Raw genomic sequence first — 11,075 nt, forward strand, 5'->3', positions numbered from 1 at the left:
CATCATTAAAGGCCATAATGGACCTTAAGACATCATAATTGATTGGCTCTTCACTCCTAAGACCTTCAAAAGTCTTTAATAACTTCATTGAGTCCTTTGGTCTTCCAAATGCACCTGCACCAACTCGAATTCTCCTTCAATTCTTGATGAATGCTTGATTGCTTGTTCACTTGGAATTGAATTGATTTTATAATTAAGAGATCACTTGAATTGTAGGTAGACCCCTTCAAATGACAGGGTAGGATTCCTTTTATACCTAATATATGTCTTGAAAGCATTTTATCCTGATGGCATTAAATTAAAGCACTTTCTCTTCTATCTGGTATTGGTGGAGCAGAGATTGCATTGCATCGACCTATGATACATATTTCCACAGATACAACATAAGTTAAATGTATCCCAGGTTGATGCAAAGCAACCTCTCTCCAGAGATCACCAGAAAATAGAGAAAGAACTTTAATTTAATGCCATCAGGATAAAAGGCTTTCAAGACAGATAAAATTTGAGTTTGATTGTCATCATTTACTTTGCCAAATTCTTCACACATAACTCCTGAATCAATTTCCTACACACAAAATGACGAAAATAGGTTTGTTGATGAGGGCTTTCCTAGGTCAAATAGGTTTGAAAATACCTTGAAGTGTGCAATATGGAAGGTTTATATTCTTAATCTCCTGCCCATTTCTTAATTTAAAAGATGATATCTTTATTAAATATCTCCTCTATTTTTGGAGGTAGACATATTTAGTAAAAGATCTCTTCCTCCCTCTTTAAAATGATCCCTTTAGATCTAATCTAAAAATGCTTAAATTTGAACATGATACCTTGATGAATCTTTCTTGAATCCTCACACAAGGTTTTAGGATGTCATGCAGACTGTTGATCATGAATGTTGTGCTTTAACTTGAATTCTCCTTCAATGCTTGATGAATGCTTGATTGCTTGTTCACTTGGAATTTAATTAATTTTATAGTTAAGAGATCACTTGAATTGTAGGTAGACCCCTTCAAATGACAGGGTAGGCTTCCTTTTATACCTAATCATAAATAAAGTGTTTGAATTCTTTCTCACACATGAGGCAAGAAATGAGGGGTCATATTTTGGGTCCCAATCACGAATCTTGTCAATTTAGGATGTGACATGCTAAAGTGGGCATTAATGTCTCAAGATCAAATGGACCTTAAGTGATTGTCTCCCTTGCATATGATTTGTTTGGGTGATAAACTTCACCATTCTACTCACTGTCATGTCCCCTCCTTGATCGTTATATATATCCCAAATAGAATAATTAATTATTATTAATTAATATATTAATTACTAACAAATGGTTACTTAAAATTTATTTGCTAAATATTATTATTTATTACTAATAATATTTTGTAATATAAAAATAAATTAATATTATAAACATAAATTATTAATTCCTAAAGTATAAAAGAAAAAATATATATATATTAATATTCAATATAATAATTATCAAGCATATACCAATCTAACTAATCATTAATTAGTAGTAACAAGGCAACCGGTAGGAATTATTAGGCAAAGGAAAAGGGAAGCGGTGACTTTTCAAGGAGTCACCGCCATTCCCAAATCCACTCCAACAGACATGACTCCCCACCAAGGACGTGGAGGAGAATAAAGGGAAGGCTCGGTTGGAGAATAGGAAAAGGGGGGAAGATGGTCGGGAAGGAAGGAGACCACAAGAGGAAGTTCGACTGCCTCGTGAAAGCATTTGCACGATCACCAGAGGTAACTCCCTAACCATAAGGGAGGCAACATGTATGAACCATTACACTGAGGGGTCAGAGTATTAAGATAGTAACTTTAATTAAATTCACAGTATTACTGTATGCTCACAGCATGATAATGATAACTTAAATCACGTTTACAGTATCACTGTATATTCATAGCATTATAATAATAACTCTAAATTAGATTCACAGAATCATAGAAAATTAACATAAATATAACATGATATGGGACTGAGCATACTCTAAACACTGGGAACAATTATTCAGAATATAGATAGAGATTAATTATAATTCATTGAAATTCTATTCATAAAGTAATAAATCTCGGCACTCTCAATTTTATTTGAATAAAGGGAATTGATCAGATCAGATCAGAACTCTTATTAAGTTATAGAAATTGGCAGTGTCCTAATAGGGGACATTACAACAATTGCCGAGTGTCGGGACATAGAGCTTGAGAAATGGATGCCTCATACCACCATTATTGAATACATCATAAATATTCTCCAATTCGTATGTCTTAGAACTCCAGTTCGTAGGTGAGATGGATTGTGTAATACAAAGTATTTAATAAAACTTAATGCATATGTTACAAAGGGGTAAGTATTCATCCTTAGGAGGGAGATCTTTGAAAGAAGTGCTCATAACCTCTTCTTACAAAAATGTGTCCTCATTGGTAGGACCAAATTTGGGAGAGGGTAAATCATAGCTATGGAGGAAAGAAATAGCTAAATTGTCATCTTTTGCATGAAAGGGAACATCTTGACCATCTCTATGGGTAGGAAAAACTTGGGGAGAAAGGTTAAAACTACCCATCAATTCTTCATCTCTAGGAGAGGTACCATGTATGGAAGATAAAGTGACGTCAAAGAAGGTGTTTATGATATCATCCTCTTACTCTAGCATACTCTCATGAAAGAGGCCATTTTTAGGAGGAAGATCAACATCAATTTTTAAAACTTCATCCTTAAGAGGAAGAGTTGTAAAAGAAGTGTTAGTAATATTTTCTTGCACCAAATTATCCTCATGAACAAGAGAAGATTTAGGAGAGGAATTATCATGGTTTATTAGGGCCTCATTGCTAGAAGGTAAAGCTTGATAAAGAGGATTGTCAACCACGTCAACTTCTTTTATCACGAAAGCTTCTTCATAAATGAGATAGATAGAAGGTAAAGGTTCATAAAGCGGATTTTCATACATGATATTATCCTTGTGAGTTTTTGGAGATTTAGAGGATTATTTAGAGGTAAGGGTGAAGTCATCAAGAGTTTCATCCTATTGGTGTAATTATTTATTCATCTTGGATATAATTACACTTTACTTAAATTTACTTAGGTACATGCATATCATAGTAGTTTGCCTATGAGACACTTAGGGAGATGTGCATACATTGGGAGTGTGTATGTAGGAGAATTTTCACCTTTTATGGTGTGATCTTGTTGTTACTTTATCATATCCACTTATTGTGGAGTGATAATTTCACCTTCGGTGGGTGATCCACCTCATGTGGAATATGTTATTGTTTCTCCTACCTACCCCTACCTACCCTTGCATCTCATTGAGCCACATGTCATCATTGTGTGCTCTCTTGTCTCCTAGCCTTGCCTTTATAAGCAAGCTCATCTAAATTGTATGTAAGAACTTTTGATGATCCAGTTGATCAGTATTTTCATCTTGATTAGAATACAGTTTATTCTTATCAATCTATTTTGTCTCTCTCTTGTGCTATTCAATGTGCTCTTGATCTTGGCTATCTTCAAAAAATTCTCACATGGTATCAGATCCTATAGGGCTTCATTGATTAATCTTTTTTGAGAGCTTTTGGAGGCTTTCTTTTTCGGATATGGGGAGTTGCTCTTTTTGGGTGCGTCCTATGGCGATTTGGACATCACGGTTGAGTCTAGGAGGTCGTTTCAATGAAAAATGAGTATAAATTCACCTATAATTGGTGAAAATCAAATTATGGCCTTTGGAGAAGTTTTTTAGCCAATTTGGCTAAGCGGTACAGATTTTTCAAAAAATAAATTAAAAAAAAAATATTTTTCAAATTCCATATTTTTTAATTTTTCACAGTTTATTGTTTGTAAAAATTTATTGAAAAAAAATCAAAATTAAATATTTTCAGGGGGGGTGGTAGGGGTACCTTTAACCCCACCCCCCGTATTGCCACCAATTTTGATTTTTGGCAAGGACAGTACTTCCCGCCACTATCAGCCTCGTCGTTCCACCCCTGCCATGGTCCTCCCATCGTCGTACCTCTCGTTGCCAACCGTCGCTTCCGCCGTGACCCGCCCAGTCTCCTCACCAACTGCTCCCCGACGTTGATCGACGACAGTTTTCCCTCCCCAATTGATGAACCCTCATTTGCATGTCTGCCCCCTACCGCCATGTGGTGACCTCTCATTGGTCCATGCAAACACAAGTACTGCCACGTGGACTCCGCACAGTTGTCTGCCACATCACTCGGCCACATCTTCATTTATACCTACCACTGAAGCAGACATGTAGATCTGCTCGTACACACAATCACCCGCCACACGGACAAACACATCACTATCTGTACTACCAACTATGTGCCATGTCATCTACCTCATCAGCCAACCGTACAGACATATTAGAATCTGTACTGACACATGGCACATTTTTATGGATCGTATAGTCCAGTTAGCGGTACAGACGCTATGCAGGCAGGGAGGTAAAGTTATCGCGATGGCCAGATGAGCGTCAAATTTAATCCCATCATTTGGTGACGCCAACACTGCGTCAACAATATTTTGAAATTTTTGGGCCCCCACACCATTTGGCTTTTTGATTTTGTAGTTCAACTTCAAGAGGCCATATCTTGCTCTTTTTTGCTCTTTTTTGGGTGTAGTTGTTTCTTAAATGGGCTAATTTTTCGTGCTCTTTGCAGTGGTGGATGAATTTTCTGATTTTGATGGACAAATTTTTCACAATTTGCAGTTTTTTATGACTATACCTGTCTAATCCTCAATTTTGCAAAGTAGACACTTCATTTGGGGTCATACGATCTTCTTTTCAAGTGTCATTTTTTTTTTATGCATAATTTTTTGTCTACTTTCATAATATGCCATTAGTTTGCAGTGATTTGAGTAGAAATTGTACTTTCAGTATTTGGTCATTTTTGGCCTATTTGGTACTTGTATTTTGCTTGGATCTCAGTTTAGATCACTTGCAGTATTTATTGAGGTCTCTTATAGCCTATTTGAGGCAATTGTAAAATTGAAATCAGAACTCCACCTTGCCTTGTTTTGCAAGTGGCCCATTGTACACGCACTAAGTATAAAGTGCCAAATCATCATTTGGGGGGTGTCTTGTGTGATTGTGCCTCTCTCTATCTTGTGTTTTTTCATTTTGGTCCTATGGGTTCTCCTAAATTTCCACTTTTAACTCCACATAATTATGCATCATGGAAGATTAAGGCATGGAGTGAACTAATGGAAAACGGACTCATTCATTATGTAAATGGAACAATAACATCACCACCTGATCCTAAGGTTGATCCTAATGCTCAAATTGAATGGCTCACAAAAAATTGTATGGCACTTGGAACCTTAAGAAGTTATGTATCAGATGACCTCATTTTTTACATTGGTAAGTGTACTATAGTTAAAGAGGCTTGGGATATTTATGAGAAGTTGTATGGTCAAGCTGATGAGATTAAGGGCTACAAGCTTGATAGTGAACTCACAACATTAGATCTCAAGGATTTTGATACAATCCAATATTTTGTCATGAAAGCAAATGAGCTAAGAGAAAAGCTTAAGGATTGTGGCATTGACAAAAAGGATGCTCAATTGGTTTACAACTTGTTGGACAAGCTTCCATCAGAGTATGCAGCCTTTGTACCTAGCTTTCACACCCATCGATTGGCTCAAGGTGCCTCCTACACTCCTCCATCCTTTGATGCATTCACGGAGATGTTGATACTTGAGCAATCTAAGTTGACTAAGATGGGGATTCTCAAATCTTCAAAGTCACAAGCTTTAGTGGCTAATAAAGGGAATCAAAGCAATCAAAGAAAAGAAAAGAACCAAAAGCAACCTAAGCCTAAACAAGATGGAGCACAATCCTCCTCTTCACAACAAGGTGATTCTACATCCTCACCTAAGAAGAAATCATATAAGGAGAATCTTTTTTGTTCATATTGCAAGAAGTCAGAACATGATGAACATTGTTGCTACAAGAAGGATATTGATGAATTGAAAAATATTCTTGAGAAGAATAAAATCAGTTTTCCTTCTAGGATGTGCTCCTCCTCTTCACAACAAGGTGATTCTACATCCTCACCTAAGAAGAAATCATATAAGGAGAATCTTTTTTGTTCATATTGCAAGAAGTCAGAACATGATGAACATTGTTGCTACAAGAAGGATATTGATGAATTGAAAAATCTTCTTGAGAAGAATAAAATCAGTTTTCCTTCTAGGATGTCTACTTCGTCTTCTTCTTCCAAAGAAAAGGATAAAGGAAAGGATCATTCTTTTGGGACAGATAAAGGAAAGGGACAAGCTCTTTGTGCTACTACAAGTCATGATTCAGGGAGATGGTTTCTAGATTTAGGGGCTTCTCGTCATATGGCATCTTCACAGTCTATGTTCTCTTCATTTGAGCCTTGCACCATGCCACATATTTTGATGGGTAATCATACATACATGGATATTATTGGGAAAGGATCTATTGTCATTGGGGATAACTCCTTCAGTCATGTGTTCTGTGTACCCCATTTGACAAACAATCTTCTTTCCATCTATCAAATCACACATGGGGCAATGAGGAAAACTATGGATTTCCCACCTGATTCAGTTATCATTACAGACTTGGAGAGTAGAGCTATCATTGCGACTGGGGTGGTTGATCATGCATCTCGGTCATACTCCTTTTCACATTTTGGTCCTATTGATGAGGTTGATTCTTCACATGATGATTCAGATATTGAGGAGAACTTTGGGTACTTGAACTTGGGGATTCTCACATGTAAACCCATTCTTGAGCCTTGCATTTTATCTCCTCCTATTGATATCACACCACCTATTGCACCTGATGATGCAGATGATGCAACAATTTTGCCTTCTTGTGATTCAGTGCAGCAGGATATTCCTTGTCTTCCAGCTTCAGTTCATTGGGATGACTAAACATACATTGCAGGTGTTTTTGTGGAGTCCTACATTGCATATTTGGGAGACATCATTGATGACATTCATCTTCTCTTTGATGAAGATTATCCTTCTTCAATTGTTGCGAAGGAACACTTTGACCCTCTTGTGCATTCTCTACATGATCATTCTTTTGAGGTTGACATGATTGTGGATACTTTTGTACAACAGTTGGAGGAGGTCTCTTTATCCTTAGAGGAGACATGTGAGTCTTTGGAACTTGTTCTACATTCATCTCCACTAGATCTTGGAGTGCCTTTTTCAGCAGTGTGGATTAGTACACCACCTTTGGAGGGGGCCACTTTTAGCATCAATATGGGGAAACTTGAGCAGTTTTCAGAGACTTCATACATCATGAGTTTTCTTCCTACATCTTCTCTTCATGATTGGGGAGACATCATGGATTCACCTTTGGTTTTGTTTCTTCCTAAGGGGAGGAACATTGTTCCACATTCATGGACCAGTTTCTTCATTCAACTTCGAGCTTCTACTATTGGTGCAGATTGTATATTGAGGGGGGGCTACTTGGTCTCTCTTCTTCTCTCATATGAGGGGGACTTTTTCCTCACATGGGGTTTTTTCCTTCACATACTTCTTTGAGAGTTCCTTTGTATATAGTTTTCATCTCTGTTTTAGGGGAGGTATTTTTCCCATTGGGCTTTTCTCTCTTTCCCCGCTTTATGGGAGATTGCATTTGCATTTGTACATGGGTACCTAACATAACCTTGTAGTCGGGACCCATCTTGCATTGCTTAGTTGAATTGTAGACTTAAGTGCATTCCCCTAAGTTTCACTTAAGGGGGGGTGTTGGTGTAATTATTTATTCATCTTGGATATAATTACACTTTACTTAAGTTTACTTAGGTGCATGCATATCATAGTAGTTTTCATATGAGACACTTAGGGAGATGTGCATACATTGGGAGTGTGTATGTAGGAGAATTTCCACCTTTTATAGTGTGGTCTTGTTGTTACTTTATAATATCCACTTATTGTGGAGTGATAATTCCACCTTCGGTGGGTGATCTGCCTCATCTAGAATATTTTACTATTTCTCCTACCTACCCCTACCTACCCTTACATCTCATTGATCTACATGTCATAATTGTGTGTTCTCTTGTCTCTTAGCCTTGCCTTTATAAGCAGGATCATCTACATTGTATGTAAGAACTTTTGATGATCTAGTTGATCAATATTTTCATCTTGATTAGAATAGAGTTTATTCTTATCAATCTATTTTATCTCTCTCTTGTGCTATTTAATGTGCTCTTGATCTTGGCTATCTTCAAAAAATTCTCACACATCTAACCACTTAAATTCATCACTACTAAATGTCATAAGCATTATGTTGATTAACATTTGGCAATAGGATGGTTTAGAAGGTGAGAGCTTAGGGTAAAGGAAACCATCAAGAGCTTCCTCAAGTTCTTCTCTACTATATACTTCTTCAAAAGGATACTCATCATAAGAAAATGGATTATAAAAGGCACAAAAGTATTGTAAAGAGTAGTATGACATTTTAGAAAAGAAATGCCAACTATTTTAATAAAATGATCTAATGTAATAAAGCATGAAAACACAAAAAAAAAAAATGCATAAAACAAGATTTTTTGTATTTTTATTTTTAATAAAGCTATGAAATGAATGTATATAAATTTGAAAATTAGATCTAAAACTCAAAATCAGAAATATGCAAGTGTAAGAAGAGTCGAGTTCACCAAAATATAATAGATGGAAAATTAGGGTTTCACAAATTATGCTTTATAAACTAGGAAATGACTTAACTTTCGAATGCATTACATTAAAAAGGAGCATGAACTCAATAGATCCGATCTCAATTCTATTAAGAAGAGGTTTGAATGTTTATTGGGGTCCAATTTCCTTTTTGTTTGAATTGAAAATATAATTGGAAAGATGTAAATTGAATGTCAAATCTAAGGTAAGAACATACATGCATGAACTAGCAACTTGGACTAATTATTCTAAATGATAATGAAATAGAAACTTCAAAATCGGTACATAAATGGATAGGGAATCTGATTGTACACTAGTAGTAAAAATATGAAGTTGAATTGATAGGACCAGGATGCCCAACGCCTTGGCCTTCTGACTTGTGGTTTGAAAGTTTCAATCTTGATGCAGTCTTGAAGGCACTTGTCACATTTGGACCTATTCTAGGAGAACCATGGTTCCAAAGAACCCTAGTCCTATACCATGGCATTCTAGCACCCTGGTCAAGGAGGTTTCTAATGAAATTTGGTTGGATTCTTTGTTTTTGGGTCTTGTTGTTGCTTTGGTTTTCTAAGGTCCAATAGGTACCTATAGCTACACATAAGAGGAAAGAAAGGGGGTTGTGGATAGGGGTTTTCGTTAGGTCAAACCTTGGGTTTATAATTAACACTAATTAAAATAGAAATGGAATTGAAAGCATATCTTTTGAGGGTAGAGGCAAGACTTCAAATTGAAATGCTTGAATCGAGATGATTATACCTTCAATAGGTGATGTAATGCTCTTAGGATAATTCCTCCATGTGTTGATACAATAACATGATAAATCACACAAAATCCATCATGAAATCATAATTGAAATATAATATGAAGATGCCTTGATTTATTTTTCTTCTCCTTGAATCATATCTACTCTTGAAGAAGAAGAATTTCTCTTGAATTCATGATAATGTTAGCATAAGATAAGATCATGAAAATGAATTGAGAAGGATGAAATATATAGGGATTTCATAATTAAAATCATCATTAGGCTGACTTAGAATCAATATATTTTCACATGAAGTGGGATTTGGATTAGATAGGACCACTAAATTATCCTCTTGAAATTCAAGGAAAAAAGTGCGGGACCAGGACAAATCCCGACAACCTAGTCCTATCAACTTTTCTTAAAATTTCTAGGAAAGTGAGATAACAAGAATCTAATACCAATTCCAGTTTGGTGGCTTAAACCATGATGCATATGTATGAAAAACATGCTTTGAGAGTTGAAATTAGGGTAGGATTAAGGATAAATCGAGATAAAATGGTAAAGGGCACACTTAGAATAAAGCCCCAAATAAAAGTGTGATGATGTAATAAAGTGGAATAAGGCCCATAATATAAATTTAAATCAATAAAGGTCCCATAATGCATAGAGGAAAGGGAAATACTAAAATAGGTGCTAGGAGAGTGTAAAATTAGACACACTAATAGAGGTGTACAATTTACTACGCTACAATGCCATTGAAGTATCCTTTTGGTAATATTTGATTTCTCCTTCTTTATGTTAGGTTTTTCTTTTCTTAATACTCATGTGCTAGGGTTTGTCTGCTTCTTTTTTAACCTTTTGGAATGTTGGAAATTGACACTCATTCGGTGATTTTTGATGCTTGATTTATGGTTTAGGTTTGTCATTTATGGCAACTCTTCTTGGAGATTCGATCCGGTGGTCGTGATTCCTCTTCCCTGGAAGAAGGAGTTAACCGGTAGGCAATTAATTGGGCTATCTCAGTGATCTTTTGGTCCAGTAAGATTTTCGGCGATTGTGGTGATTTTGGTGACTAAGTTCAAGGTGAAAATGATGAGGCAAACATTGGTAAAGCATTTTGGAAAATTGTTTTGGTCTGGTGCTATGTTTTGTTAAAGATTGAAGCTGACTTGAAGCTACACATTACACTTTTGATAGCCGACTTAGAGGAGATTAATTTTGATATGACCGGATATATAAAACTAAATTGGTGATTGGATTTCGGTGTAATATTGTTGTGGTGATCTATTTTGGTGCGATTGAGCGTAGTTTCACGTGCGCATTTGGTTCATAGATAATCTGGTAGCTGACTGAGACAGAAACAAAGCATATTGCAGAGTGAGTACAGTCAGAGATCTTGTGCTTAATTGGAACTTGTTCTTGCATTATCAGATGCTATTTCAGAATTCATTTTATTGTATTTCATTATTGTAATAAAATTGTAAGTCAATGGGACTTTCCTGAGGGTTGTAGCCATTCGGGTTATTGTAATTGAGTAGTGAGCTCTAGGCAGTGTGCTTGAATGCCTGTGCATTCCCCATTTGTAATATTGTTTTTCTACTAGCCATAGTGGAATAATATTGTGGATTCAAATCCCACCGTGGTTTTTCCCATGTGGGTTTCCACATAAAA

The sequence above is a fragment of the Cryptomeria japonica genome, chromosome 10 (assembly GCF_030272615.1).
Source record: "Cryptomeria japonica chromosome 10, Sugi_1.0, whole genome shotgun sequence".
Taxonomy (NCBI): domain Eukaryota; kingdom Viridiplantae; phylum Streptophyta; class Pinopsida; order Cupressales; family Cupressaceae; genus Cryptomeria; species Cryptomeria japonica.